General features: G+C 32.4%; 1 protein-coding gene across 8 annotated transcripts in view; it reads left to right on the top strand.

Annotated features, from left to right (window-relative positions):
- Nucleotides 1-14,714, top strand: part of trio (trio Rho guanine nucleotide exchange factor) — a 166,194-nt gene that overhangs the window by 16,748 nt on the left and 134,732 nt on the right. The gene's annotated exons all lie outside the window — the stretch shown is intronic.

Genomic DNA, 14,714 nt, shown 5'->3' with positions numbered 1-14,714 from the left:
ATTGAATACAAACGTTAACATGAAAAAAAAAACATGGAATGCAACAATGCAATCATTATTATGCAATCTCGAGAGAAGATTATTTACTTAGAATATTGGGTATCTGAATTTTACAAAGTCTATGAAGGCATTTTTACTATATCCTAAGAACTTAATTACAACAAGAAGTCAAAATTTCTAAAAAGAAATTAGATATTTAAAAATTATGTTAATTTAGAAATTTAAATATATAGTGTCCAACTGATGGTCTTGTTGGGGTTTTTCGACCAATATGATGGATTTCGCGTTATAATTGATTAAGAAACATATATACAAACATATTTTAATCATAATATCGGACCGTCCTTATTTTTATTTATTTAACTATGTTTGAACGGCAACTTCATGCTTTGATTCGCTTCGCACATATTATGCGTTTAAGTAACAGAATGTCTTAGTAGGTTTGAAATCAATAAACATACTTGCCGTTCCCCAACACGTGAGTGGAAGTCCGGTTATATGCTACTCCGTAAAAAATCATACTTATAATTTTGTTTTTACCAATTTTCTTGGAAATTTTCTTTAAGTTACAAAACAACTTAACAACAAACTTTCCCTGCGAAACCCTAAAAATATCTGCCTTTCAAGTAAACAGTTAACTTTCCAAAATATATATACGTAAATTATATATCTAAAATTAGGTTTCGTTCTTAGCGAAGACTTATAAAAAGGGTCGCCACATGCGCATTTATCACTTAAATTTGCAGCAATTTCTTTATTACATTATTAATAACAACAATAAAATGTAATAACATAGTAAACTCACTGCGGGAGAAAAGTAAAACATTTCGACATTGCCACTTGATGCGTAGTAAAGGTATATTCTCCTCTGAATGTGCAATATAATACTATTTTTTTAAATAAAAAATAATAATCTTACGTCATTTCTATTTTTATCGTCTTTTTATAGACTTACCTATAGATACTTAGGTATAGTTGATCATTGCAATTGGATTTCAACATATCCTTAGACCTATAGGGACTGTGGTCACATTTAGTCATATCCGTTAAAGGTCGCAGAACTCTAAGCGATTGCATCGTACGCTGTGACTTTTACTATATTGGTGAAAAACTTGCTCTTCGAATCACATACTATTACCATATCCATCGCACATTTGTACGGCTATATCAAGTCGAGTTCATATTTATGGAAAAAGTAATACCCGCACCATAAATTCGTTTCATAAATTTAATTTTATAAAGTCTATTTAATTAAATAGCGTTAAGTACAACCGTTTCATAGACGATATGTTAAAAACTTGTTTATGTCATTCAATATTGTCAACAAACTCAAACCAGTTTAAGTATCATTAGGCGCTATTACAACTGTGAAATTAATAGTGGATTGATCAGAAAAATATAATAATATCTGATTGGCTGGCCGCTTTTACAATTTCTATAAAAATATAAGCACAATCAATAAACAACGAAGAATATCCATTTACTTGGTCTAGATTGTTGGCAGAGAAGAAATTACATAATTAGTTCTCGGTATAAAATGAATCAGCCCTCGCCTAACCCGTTTACCGTAATTGGAAAGATTGCTACTTCTTCTGCGGTGTCTCCTGCGGGACGCTGCGACTGCGTATTCCTTAAATGCATCATGAACAAATAACATCGAAAAGTCAATGCCCGTGCTCGTGGAAAAATGATGATTTATGATAGCTGGATTTACTAATTGAGTAAAACAATTTCAGGAAATTGCTTTACATACAGAAAATTTGTCATCGTTGTCAATCTATACTAAGCTGATTGAAAAGTGTCGGAGGGATTTTATCTCGTCGATGTTAGTGCCCTTGTGCCATCGTTCTAATTAGTCACATGAAGCATTTGCATGGCTTGTTCCCCCCAAGTTGCTGATTAATTAATACTAGAGGTCCCACAGTAGTCCAAATTCGACTATAATTAATTGGAATTGTAAGTTTGTACACTATTATAATTGTATTTTATACTTCTATAATCTTAAATTTCGCCAAGGCTACTCTATAAAAAAGTATTAATAAAGACAAACAATATTTAATCTATTCCCAATTTGACCACAGACGTCAAGAACAAAATTTTGACAATAAATTGTACATGCGTGTGTGCGTCAAAATACATGGTATGTAGTGTGTGTAATGTTTTCTTTATTGATGTATTGTTTTTCTTTAATGTATCTTTTATGCATTATTTAAAAAATATATTAGCATTGTGCACTTCTTCTCTATATTCTCTATAAGTGTGGAAAATTTCATACTCCCCCGTCCGCGCAATTTTCGTAAAAAGGATACAAAGTTTTGGCTTCACGTATTAATATATAGATTGTTGATTTAGCTGTGTTAATAATAATTCATTAAAATTTATTTCATATATTAAATTAAAATAAATCCAAAATAATAAAAATAATGTTAAAACGAATTCTTTAAACAAAAACCGCTTAATCAAAATTGGTTGACTGATTGAACCGACTGATACAAAATATTAGATTTGGAGTCATGGCTATCTAGACCTCATGCTTTTAATTTTTTATAAATATTCAATAAACAGATACATACACACACTTCTGTCACAGCTTTATAATAATAAGATTTACTGTACAGTAGTATGCTAGTTTGCCTATTAAATTAATTAAAAAAAAACACTTATTGCTTGTGACATAATTTTCACAAAAGTAATCGATTTATATTCATAGTAGTGCTAGTGATGCTATTTGAGAAGATAGCAAATAGGCAGCCAATCTAGTTAAAAGCGTCGGGCTGCCTAACGTTGATAGCAAATACACGATGGGTTAGGACAACTTAAATTCTTGTTAGATTTAAAATTATCTAATCAATATTTCCTAAAAGCAGTAAACAGGAATCTCTTAGGCTCGGGAAACAATAATGAGGGTTTTTTTATTTGAAACAATAATATTTGTAAAAGAAACGGTCCTTCGAATTGCGAAAGTACAGCACTCGACGTTCAGTAGTTATAGCATAAAGTAGGTAGTTATATAATGTTTAACAAACCAGGGAGCGAACCCAATACAAAGTCCTGCCCCTCATCTCTGTAGGGTACTCAATGCTTTTCCGCAGTATTATGCGTTGCAATTCAATTGAGTCAGTTCATATACATTTATCATTGAATACCGCGGTAATACATTAGTTGAAGTTTTAATTAACAAAACAATTCTTTTTTTATTTTATAGAAAGGTATATTTGTAATGTCGCATGTTATTTATAATATTACTTCTACAATAGATTTTTTCTAAGAAACATTAAATGTATTTCATTTTACTAGTAATCCCCCGGTAGTCGAAATTAGATTATAATTAATTGAAATTATCAGTTTGTACACTATTATGATTCTATTTTTAAAGACTATTATACTTCTATAATGACAAATTTCGCCAAGACTACACTATAGACAAATATTAATAAAGACGAACAATATTCAATAATATATTCTCAATTTGACCACAGACGCCAAGAACAAAAGTTTGACAATAAATAAATAGTATGCAAGCGTGTGTGCGTCAAATACAAATACATGGGTTAAGGTTTTTTATTGATATAAAGTAGTTTTTAGGCATATTTAAAAAAAAAAATAACATTCTGCACTCCTTCTTTATATTCTCTATAAGTGTGGGAAACATACTCCTCCGTCCGCGCAATTTTCGTAAAAAGGGATACAAAGTTTTGGCTTCACGTTTTAATATATAGATTATATTTATAACTTATTAGTTACCTGTTAAAAACCATGTGGAATAAAATATAATGATATCAAACAATGAATTGCTAAATCTCACGATACATAATACGATAGTAGAAAAAGTATAAAGCAAAATAACAACATTGTTCTAATAAGTGTTGGAATGATACTTTCGCGCGAAAGATTTTTCCTTTAATTTCCTCGCAATGTTGCATCGGAAAACTGTTTTCGTCAGTACATAGCGGGCTTGTGAACAGTGTGTCGCAAGCGGCCGCTTCCCGCAGTTCACATTCGGGGCAGAGCGTAGAACGACGTGTACGACGCGCTCGCGGGCTCTGAGTTTAATCTCGCGGCTTTTCCGTTCGCGCCATCCTGCAAATTTTTAACTTTAAATGTACTAATATTTTACGAATCGCAAGTTGTTTTTTTGTTGATTATTTTAATGATTTCGAGAAGTTAAATTACATGATATAATAGTGAATTAATTATGTTTCACGTCAATTTATAGGAAATTTAGGATACAACAAACGAGTAGTTTAGCACCATAAAACTAGCTATACGAAAGACTCTGGAACAAGTAACTATAATCGTATATGTTACCATTTAAATTGATTAAAACTAAACGTATAATTTATGTGACCGATCACCATAATAAAATGAAAATATTTTATGTACGTTATCAACTTGTTTTAAATGCTTTGTTTACTATAGATAAAATGCATTTTAACAATGAGTAGCTATATTGTGTGTATCGTTTTTGTAATTAGTTGAAATTCGTTTTAAAGGGACCCTTTTAATCCATGCTGGTTTAAGGTATGATTGAATATCCGCTAAGAGGGGAATTGTTAGTCCTGTTGCCACGTCCGTAAGCACTTCCGTTTTGTGAATTCACATTATATTCATAAATATTAAAAAAGGTTCAAATTGAATTTAAAAGTACGTAGTTAAATTTCAATTTTATCTCTCGTGCTTACGTATGCCTTTGTTTGAGCGAGACAAATTAGAATCAAGCTGATTTTTACTTAGAAAAAGTGGTAAAAACATTTTGAAATAACGAGAAGTATTCATAATTGAAATAATTTTGAAATAAATTTTCGAAGGAATCAAGTAGACGTTACATTTATTCAACTATTTGAATTTTGCTTTAGTCAACCAATTGACTATGCCCCAGGATCGATGTTGTACATCTGCGATAATAAATATACACCATTCGATGGGTGTACGCTCGTATGCCTTCAATTGCTTCCAATAATGTCCAAAAAGAACTTTCCCACTTGTGGTAACCACGAGACCGCACAGCCAACTGTAATCGTAATAAATAAGGCCTTACCCTTAACCAAAAAAAACAGACAAAAACGATCGTTGTCAAAACTCGTTTTACTACTAGCAGTAAAAAAATTAACGATGCTTTTACGTTCATAGCGTAGGTGCCGAGACGTCCCGTGGTTTGGATTCCGTGAATTACTCTTAGTAACTTGCTCCCGGACTACGAAATACGTAGCTCATGAGTTCCCCTGCCCTTCGACAGGGGAGCGATTCAAAGATATTTTCATCAATGTCAAAACACGAGCCAGAATCATAAGTCGATAAGCGTTCCCTTAGGCTGAATGTCGTTTGATGTTTTATATCGTTGTATTGCTCTTAGAGCTATATATATACTCAGTTAGCTACTTTAGCTACCGCAGAATACAACTAAGAAAAATCGTGTGTATTAACGTTATTTTTTGTCTGTTTTCCGTCGCTTTTACATTTTATATAACATCTATTTTATAAAATATTATATTAAACTGAACGTGTGACTGTTTGTTTATAACGAAAGCGCTTATTCACCTGATTGTGAGGGTAAAATTCGTACATCAGCCCTGGTTTCTCTCGTATTTATTACAGTCCAGCTTTACTTACAGGGTTGCGGGTTCTCATAATTTACAATACTAATTGATGATGCTCTACTAAATTTTCCCGAGTAATATCTCAAAGATAATATTTTATAAAGTTCAATATATTGACCGTCATTCGAGTTTATAACCTACAAGCTAACATTGACATTTTGTATTATATAATCTGATAAGATGGCATATTCACGAGCTGCACACTTGGTTTTATGTGCCACTGTCACTCGTGGCTATTAACGCTATGAATTCACTGTTAACAGGTTGTTAATCGTGAGAACTCATGCATGTATCACACATTACGTACACGTGTTTTCAGAAATACGCTTCAAACAGTACTCCTTATGCACCTGATCTCAGAATCGGTTCACACAGTACACATTTTGACATTAAAAATTCATAAAACCCGTCTCGTATTGACCTGCGAATTAAAGGGAGAAGAAAAACAATTTTTTTATTGTTAAGTCTGACTAAATCCTAACTATAAATTCGATGAGGTCTAAAACAATCATGTTAGGGAAAGATTGATGAGGCATCCCGGTCTGCAGTAGCATTAACAGCACATGCGGCATTGTTTATTTCTCAACCGTCGGTCACAATTTAACATTAGGCACGACACAACGTTTGTAGGCATATTGACAATTACGCGAACTAGATATTCTGCGAATGGCATTTATGTCTGGAGTATCTATAAAACTAAACTACTACACAATGAATTGCGTTATGGGATCTAGATGGGGCATAAAATAAAATGCACACACGTGTTTTGAGACATTACAGTTATTACTACGACTTCATTAACCTAAGGTCAGCAGATTTCGTGATTAACCGTTAATGATCTTACATTATAACTTGATCATGAAGTATACTGATGTCATCAGTCAACATCATATCAGACATGATATGGTATTTGTAGTAAAAACTCATTTCATGATACATTTTTTTTCTTATGGTTCACATGTAATGGTGTTTTATTTCAAATACACTATGGATGACGAACTGAAATATTATACCTAAAATTCAAGAGAAGTTCTTGCTTGATCCAATGAGGATCCTGAGGGATGAAGCTGATTAAATATTTATAAAGCAATTTACTATACTGTAATGAAAATATTACTTTTTCTGCCTCTTCAAAAGGCTATTCAAAACCTTAATAATAATATTTTAATTAATCATTTGATAAATATTATCTCAGCTTGTTATTGCTTCTCTTATCTAAACTTTAAATAATATTTATGCACAATTTTTCCAAACCTGTGTACTGATTTTGTCGAAATTAATTTAAGATAACTGAAAGAGCAAGTTACTATCCAAAAAAGCAATTTTAATTACCGTTGCAATTAAATTATTACATCGTTTTTATGTGTAAGTACAATGTCTTTGTATAGAGGAAAAATATTACACGTTATTGCAAAACATCTTTTTTTGGCAACACTGTGAATGTAACAATAAAATGACGCGGATACGTGTAATAGTTTTGTAAGCGTTCATAATCCATTATGGGTTCAAGTTTCTGTGCAAACTTTGTTACTTGAACAGAGAAAACTATTTTGAATTCGAGAAAAAACTGCGAATTAGTATGTTGTGCTTGTTTACAAGCACTAAATTAAACTAAAGAAGAATCCATTAATAGTAAATGTAAGTTTGTTATAATGATTTGAGAATAAACATTAACTTCATTACCAAACCGAAAACGCTGTGCAATTCTGTGAGTGACGGCACTAAATTTATATATGCCGTACCTTACTGAATCAGTAAACCCTATTTTTATTCCCCCGATTCCTATTAAGTCTTTTTAATGTTTTTTTAAATTTCTATAGCTATTTGCACCTTTAAAACTTACACGAATAGTATGAAAGGGACAAATACAGCTCTGACTGAAATTACCATGTAAATTAATCAAAATCAACTATTGAAAGACCAGGCTCGCTGAGAATTTAATTTAATCTGTGACCCAGCAAAACAGTACGTAAAGAAGAAATTAATCAGTCTTACATTCGTCCTCCTGGGGTATTGAGCTAAGGCACTCGCCTCTTGGGATAATGCGGTCGCTTGAATATAACGGTATCTAAATTATTTTAAATCCCTGAGCGTTATTGTACCCCAGTTTATGTAACGGAAATAACAAAGTGTTGCCTCTTCGTAAACATGCAATTATATTTTATGTCCAGCATTATAACTCGGGTGACACTCATGTATATCTTAGACAGGGTACTTACTTGATATTATTTCACATACTAATTAATATATTGCGATACAAGAGGATGCTATGTGCGTAGTTTTTAAGTTTAATGTATTTATGACTTTAGAATAATTTTTCAATATATTGAATGGTTTAATTATTTTATCTCATCCTAAATACAATAATTCATAGAGATTTCATTTTAACAGTTCCATATGCTAATTAAAACGGATTGTAGTATAAAAAATTATATGTTGCTTAGAATTTAATAAACGCTTAATTAATAATTCTTCTCTTATCGCGAATAGAATGGTCACGTTTCCCTACGGAATATGTATTTTAAATAATTTTCTATTTGTATGAAATTGTAAATGTAACTATTCTCATCGTAATAAAATTTAAAGAGGACATTTGTATCAAGCATTAATTTTACAAGAAAAATAGTCATTATTTAAACAAAACATCAGAATATCTAGACTACAGAGCTTTTCTAACCCCAGGCAGCGGAATATTGAGCAGATGTTCTTTTGTTTGCAACATTTCCTACAGTGTTCACGACGTCCCCTTTATTAAAACGGGCTCGGACGTTCTTCACCAATATTTGTACAGAGAATAGCCTTTCATTTTTTTTCTTCAAGATACATATATCCGTACGTGCACTAGATTACATTTATATAAATGTACCATATGTTGTTCTATTAAACTTCTATGAAAACTGATCGTATCTAACAATTTATATTTTAGATTAGTTTATAAAAAAAAGGATTTTAAGTATATTTTTTAAATATTTCATTTGTACGTTTGCCGTAATTTATGTAAATAAAGCCGATATTGAACCTTTGAGAATGCTCATTTGAATTATCTCCTTCTTTCAGAGGATTGACCTTTATACTATAATATAATTATCAAATTGATTGACTTTCATTTTCTGTTTAATATTATCTGTAAATTGAGCAAGATTTTTACAATTATAATTACTTTCTACAATCTGTGATTCGTTGTATATTTTTGTAATAATGATTTTATAGGATTATAAAATAAGCTTAGTAAGAATAGTTGAGTTCCACTCACTCTATCAGTATCGTAATAGTTTTATTTAGTATTTTACGTTAAAAATATCTGAAGCCATTTAAAGGTTTGTGACGGAATATACACCTACCCGGATTAAGACAAATCTGCCGTACGGAATCATCAATGTTATGATTTTGGCATTGTAGTCCTTGCTTTATATATTTAGACAATAAAAGACTGGCATTGAATAAAAACGACCGGGAAGTCAAAAATTCTTGATAGGTTACCAAAATGATTTCAAATTGTCTCACAATCGACTCTTCCGGTGCTGCGTTGCGTCTATTTGGCTACCGACGGACGTTACGCGGACCCACACGACCCTGCCACCTATGCTCGCTGCGAGACCGCGCCCTCTTGACAAACAGTCTCGATTGTTACACACTCGAGACACTCATCCTGTCAGTTATTACTTTAGACATAATAATGGGAATCGACTTGGAACAATTCTTGTTTGCATCGATTGCCACAACGCTTCTAATCAGAACTCGTAAGTGCATATGATCGAAACTCTCACGGTTTTATGTCACAGATAGCGCAACATACACAACAAGGAGCCGTTCCATTCAGGTGTTTTATATAAAAATTCAATAAATTAAAAGAGGTATGCCGATTACATTATTCATTTACTTTACTTTCAAAATTGACATTATAAATGCGAATGTATGCGAGTTCAAATTTAGTAAAAATTGTAGTGACCAGAATCAGATTTATTATTTAGAATTGCTCAATAAGAAATTATATATGACTGAAAGGCGGTTTCAAGTATATACACAGTGGTTGTGACCCGCGCTTCCCCTTCGAATTCTACGATGTACAAAGAGTCTCATACCCCGCTATCGCATCAAATACATTAAAATTGTTTCAATTGGAACACTTCAGATGCATTTCATCTTGTTATTTGTACTCTAGTTTGATGAATTAAAAATATCTGTCAACTGTCCATTATCAATACATTAAATGGATTTGTTATCGTTATCAAACGCACAATAGGGACTTAAAATTCGGAAACTGTCTGTTTTATGGATAAAATATAGATATTTTCTGTGATAGTAAAAGCATCTGGTTTTAAAAATCTTAGCAAAAGCTCATCGGAAAACTCCAAAAAACACGCAGATAGGCTTTAATTTTCACAAATTGAATTGAGTCTTCGTACCGAAAAAAGTATATTGAATATACTTTTGAAACGCTGAATTCCAAAGATACTGACTTCGACTGGCGGCAATATATGCTATCCAGCTGTCCACTCATAATTCGATTTGCTGACTTTATGAAAGGTAGCTGATAGTAAATGGAGGAGAAGAGGGGAAGTCTGATTTTCAGGGCTCACTGGATAAGTGCGAGCTCAAGATGATGACAGGGTGGTCAGACTATTCCAGAAGCTTGTTCTACTGAGATCATTATTTTTTCATGGTAAAATATTACATTCGGATTAATTGAATATTTGTATTCAAGTAAAAACAGTTTTGAAAAATAGAAATAGATGTCTATATAGAAATAGATGTATATACCTAATTTGTTCACTTTATGATGATATTGTTTAATTTATATGTCTTAGAAGCAGGCAGGAAGTGTCGACTGAGCACTAAGATATTAATAATTTATTTAAAATAATTTACTATAATTTATCTTTTAAAATACATACTTTTCAACAAATATTTTTTAATTCGTAAAAAAATCTAGAGATCATCTCATGTTATTTTACTTAATTTATTAATTAAAAACACTACTGCCTATTGTTTTTTATGGTAACAGGTTTTCAATGTCAGTGAATTGCTGAATTATTGCTCGGTTTTGAGGTCGTTTCTCCCACATGTATCCATCCGTGGCAGTGTCGCAGCAGTATCTGTTTAATTTAGTGATTTATTGAAATAAAAATAACTTCATTTTATTAATCCGACGTTCAAACTTTGGGCACACTAATTAATATTATTTTACGAAAATAAACACAATCATTCCTATGTTTTTATAACGTAATTGAGTAACTGTTTCCTTAGTATCAATCAGTATGGATTAAAAAATCAGTACAGTCTTCGTTTAATTAATGTTGATATAAATCAGAACAGTGCAAACAATACTTTCATATTATGTTAACAATTTTCATGAAGGTTTGCATGCTTTCATGATATAAGCAATTGATTTGTTGTCTTTTCGCGTTTTTAAGTTTGAAGATTTAAGCGTAAGAAGTGTAAACGGACAAGAAAATATGTATTGTTAGATACTATTCATACGATTATGAATGTGTAAAATATTTGCAGTGTATTATATATTTCATGCAATTTTATATATACATATAACTGAAATAATGAATATATTTTGTAAATTGGTTCTTGATTTTTAAATCATCGGGCGAAAGTCATGTTTAAATCTAAAAAATCTTATAGTGTAAATAGCATCTAACGGTATTTAAACAAACAGAAGAAAAATAAACTGAAACCTTAGATTTTTCTCTAATTCTAAGTCATGTTGTCCTGGTCCTTGTGAGCACGACATTAGTAGAACTATCAGTCTGTCGTGAAGTCGTGTATAAATCTCGGTGCAGTCTGCGCTTGCACGCCGGCGCCGTAGTCGCAGCTCAGTAGTCACGCAATTTGCGATGCCTCGCGTAGAAAGCAGCCGACAACTACTACAATTTTCTATTCACGTATTTTTATCAATCTTGTTTACAAATTCCTCGCGGGACTCTTGAAGATTGTGTATTGACTTAGGAAATAATGATCGTTTCTGCCGTTCAGCGCCCGAGAGTTACGAGCATATAAGTATTAAGATTTTCTTGTAAATTTAATTATTTCCCTGTTCTGCAGTCTTGTTGCATTAACATAGTTTTAGGATATTTATAAGGTCCGCTACAAGTTTTCGCTATTTGCCAATATAGAATGGTTGAAGCAATAAATGCTGATCTATTATGACAGATCTAAAATATTGTGAGCCGAGCTTATCATAATATTTTCATACGTGACACCTATGCTTTGTTGTAAAAATTTAGCATTAAAATTTGTATAATACTGAAAATGTTAATATTAGATTTTGTAGACCATTCCTATTAAGCCTACGCCAATGACATTTCTTGTTTGGGTATATTGGAATTATAATAGTTTTATTAACGTTTTAGTTTTTTAATGGTCCAAATTGTTCGAGACTACTGCGATAAAAATAAATTATGATTATGCTGAATAGAAATTTCTAGAAGTATTTTATCTTGCACCGAATTTTATAATATAATCATACTTTTACATTGTTTGGTTCATATTTCAACCATATTTCGTTGTGACTTCTATGCTGACGTAACTTGCTGAAGAAGGAACATTAGACTGCTCATCGAAAAAGGTATTCATTTATAGACATTGAAACAATGACAGAGGACAACTTCAAGTATTCGTTATCATAATATTTGAGAAACGGCCACATGCTGCACTTATTGTTTGATAATCACGACGCGTATATTCTTTTTATTTTGTTTATTCTTCATTTTGTGTATATTTGTGATAGTGTGTATTGCAGGTTTGTGTTTTGTACATTTTTACTAACATTGTCCCGTGTAATTTTATAGTTGCAAGGGTAGGTAGGTTAAATGTTTACGAACGCATTATATTTTTACGTGAACGTACAATGTGCAATGCGCCTTACTGTCGACATTAACTCTTGCAATACATAATTAAGTACCTCGTATATATATCTAAGCTTAAGGAATAGGAAGGCGTCGAAGCGAGGGTTTTGTTGAAACGGTGCATTGCTTTGCGCCAATAAAACCGGATATAAAATGTTGTCCGCCAGTGGATGCGTTTTAACTGCCCATAAAACTACCACTGAGCCCTAATTGTCGAACGGCTTAGCCTTCTGTACTAGAGGGCTTCTGCTGGGTTCGTGAGCGGAATATTTACGAGTTGTACGCTCAAAATTAAACAAACTCTTAAAGACCCTACGGCGACCGTCGCAGTATACATAATTTTTGTTTAACAACTATATTTAACAGTTATCGCCGAACGATTCGTGTCTGTAACGAGCGTTTTGTTTATGTCTTCCTTCACTCATTGTTGATCGCTTTGAGACTATTAATTAAAGTAATTATGGTTGTTGTTAATGTTCGCGCTTAACCTTATTGGATTAAATTTGCACCTGTATTTTAAAGACGTAAATAGTTATTTTACTTGGAAACTAAGGTCTATTTTGGAGCTAATTAAACTGGGAGACACCATTTTACATCGCAACCGAACTTGTTTACTGTTCACGCAATTACTAACTCGTAAGTCGTTGTCTAATTTTAAAATATATCCAAGAATAACTTTTTTGAGACTACCATTATTTTGCGTTTTATACTTTCGAAATAACCATAATTATTATCAATATTCAAAATGAGTAATATAATTAAAACAATTAAATACTATTCATAGCAAATGTCTGATTTACTTGATATTTAATAGAAAGTTTATAAATGTTTATAAATGTGGTAATGACAAATAAGAGCTCATTTGAAACGGACAAATCAATCACTCTCGCACGATAATGTGTCTTGTATGAATAGTGCATGAGTCTTCACCACTATCTTCTGGTTCCGTTTGGGCGCCGAAGCGCGAGGTATGCAGCACTAGCAACGACATTAAAACGGTTTCGAGCACCGGAATATTTATCTACATAATATAATATATATAAAACACAATTTACATGGAAGTTTATCCATAATATACCTTCTCGTAACGATTTACCGTGTTTTTTTACAGGTAGGGAAAACGTTAAAAAATTGTACCGACCACAAATGATATCTCTCAAGCGTTAAAAACTAACATATTTCTTGATACGAAATTGGAAATTTCAATGAATCTATACTAATATATAAATCTACAGTGGTTTTTACGGATGTTCCGTTACAACTACTGAACCATGCATCCGATTGACTTGAAACTTGGTGTCCATGTAGAAAATACATGTTATTTACATGAGTGTTGGACTCCGTAATAATAATGACAATAAATAATAATGTTAATTTTAAATGCCCAGCGGAGCGGGCGAGTACGACTAGTATATTATAAATGTACTGACTAATTTGCACACATGCGACACGAACATGAGACACACAAAACCTACAAGTCGAGCCTTTGAACTCTAACTTCGTGATGCTAGATTTGAGATTCTGTCTCTTGATTCAGCATGTTGCAGTTTATTGCGGTAAAACGCGTGCAAGGGAAACTTTCTTCATGTTAGCCACGGAGAGCGAGCGCGTCTACCCGGTGTCTAACGTTATCTGTATTCACGATCACAATGTAAACGGAATATGACTAGTTATTTGACTGGTTCCATCAGTCTAGACGCTTGAGATTATACTTGTATTTTCATATATATGTTCGGAACAATATCTATTGGTCCGCCAACAAACCAGCTTCTTTAGTAATTAAAGAATTAAATTAATTTATTAGTAAACAAAATTTATTAGTAAAGGCAGACTTGGTAATGTTTGTAAAGTACGAAATACTGGACTTTCACACTAGTTCACGGTCAACTTCATTTTAAGCGGTGATCAGAACGTCTGCAGATTGAACGAATGTAGAAGTATCGGATTCCACCTATTTAGATTGGATATCGAAGTCTCATCTATGTCAGAACAACAGCTAGGTAATCTAACCTTCAAATTGTAAAATAGAAATAAACAGGACGGTAGTAGTAAATTCGTGCAGACGCATAACGCATCCTTACTTAAGTAGTGGAGTTTATTAAATCAGAACATTCAGTCAGTTTCCGATTGAGAAATCGGCAACAGCATCATAAATATGTGCAACCGACATAATTTGTCGTATTCTGCTTTAGACGGCCACCTTCACAATGGCGGGATATTGCATCCGAAGACGCTTTACGAAATTGACGGCGTGTTGATG

This window comes from Bombyx mandarina, chromosome 01, assembly GCF_030267445.1.
Source record: "Bombyx mandarina strain Sakado chromosome 01, ASM3026744v2".
Classification (NCBI taxonomy): domain Eukaryota; kingdom Metazoa; phylum Arthropoda; class Insecta; order Lepidoptera; family Bombycidae; genus Bombyx; species Bombyx mandarina.
This window is presented reverse-complemented; position numbering and strand designations above follow the sequence as displayed.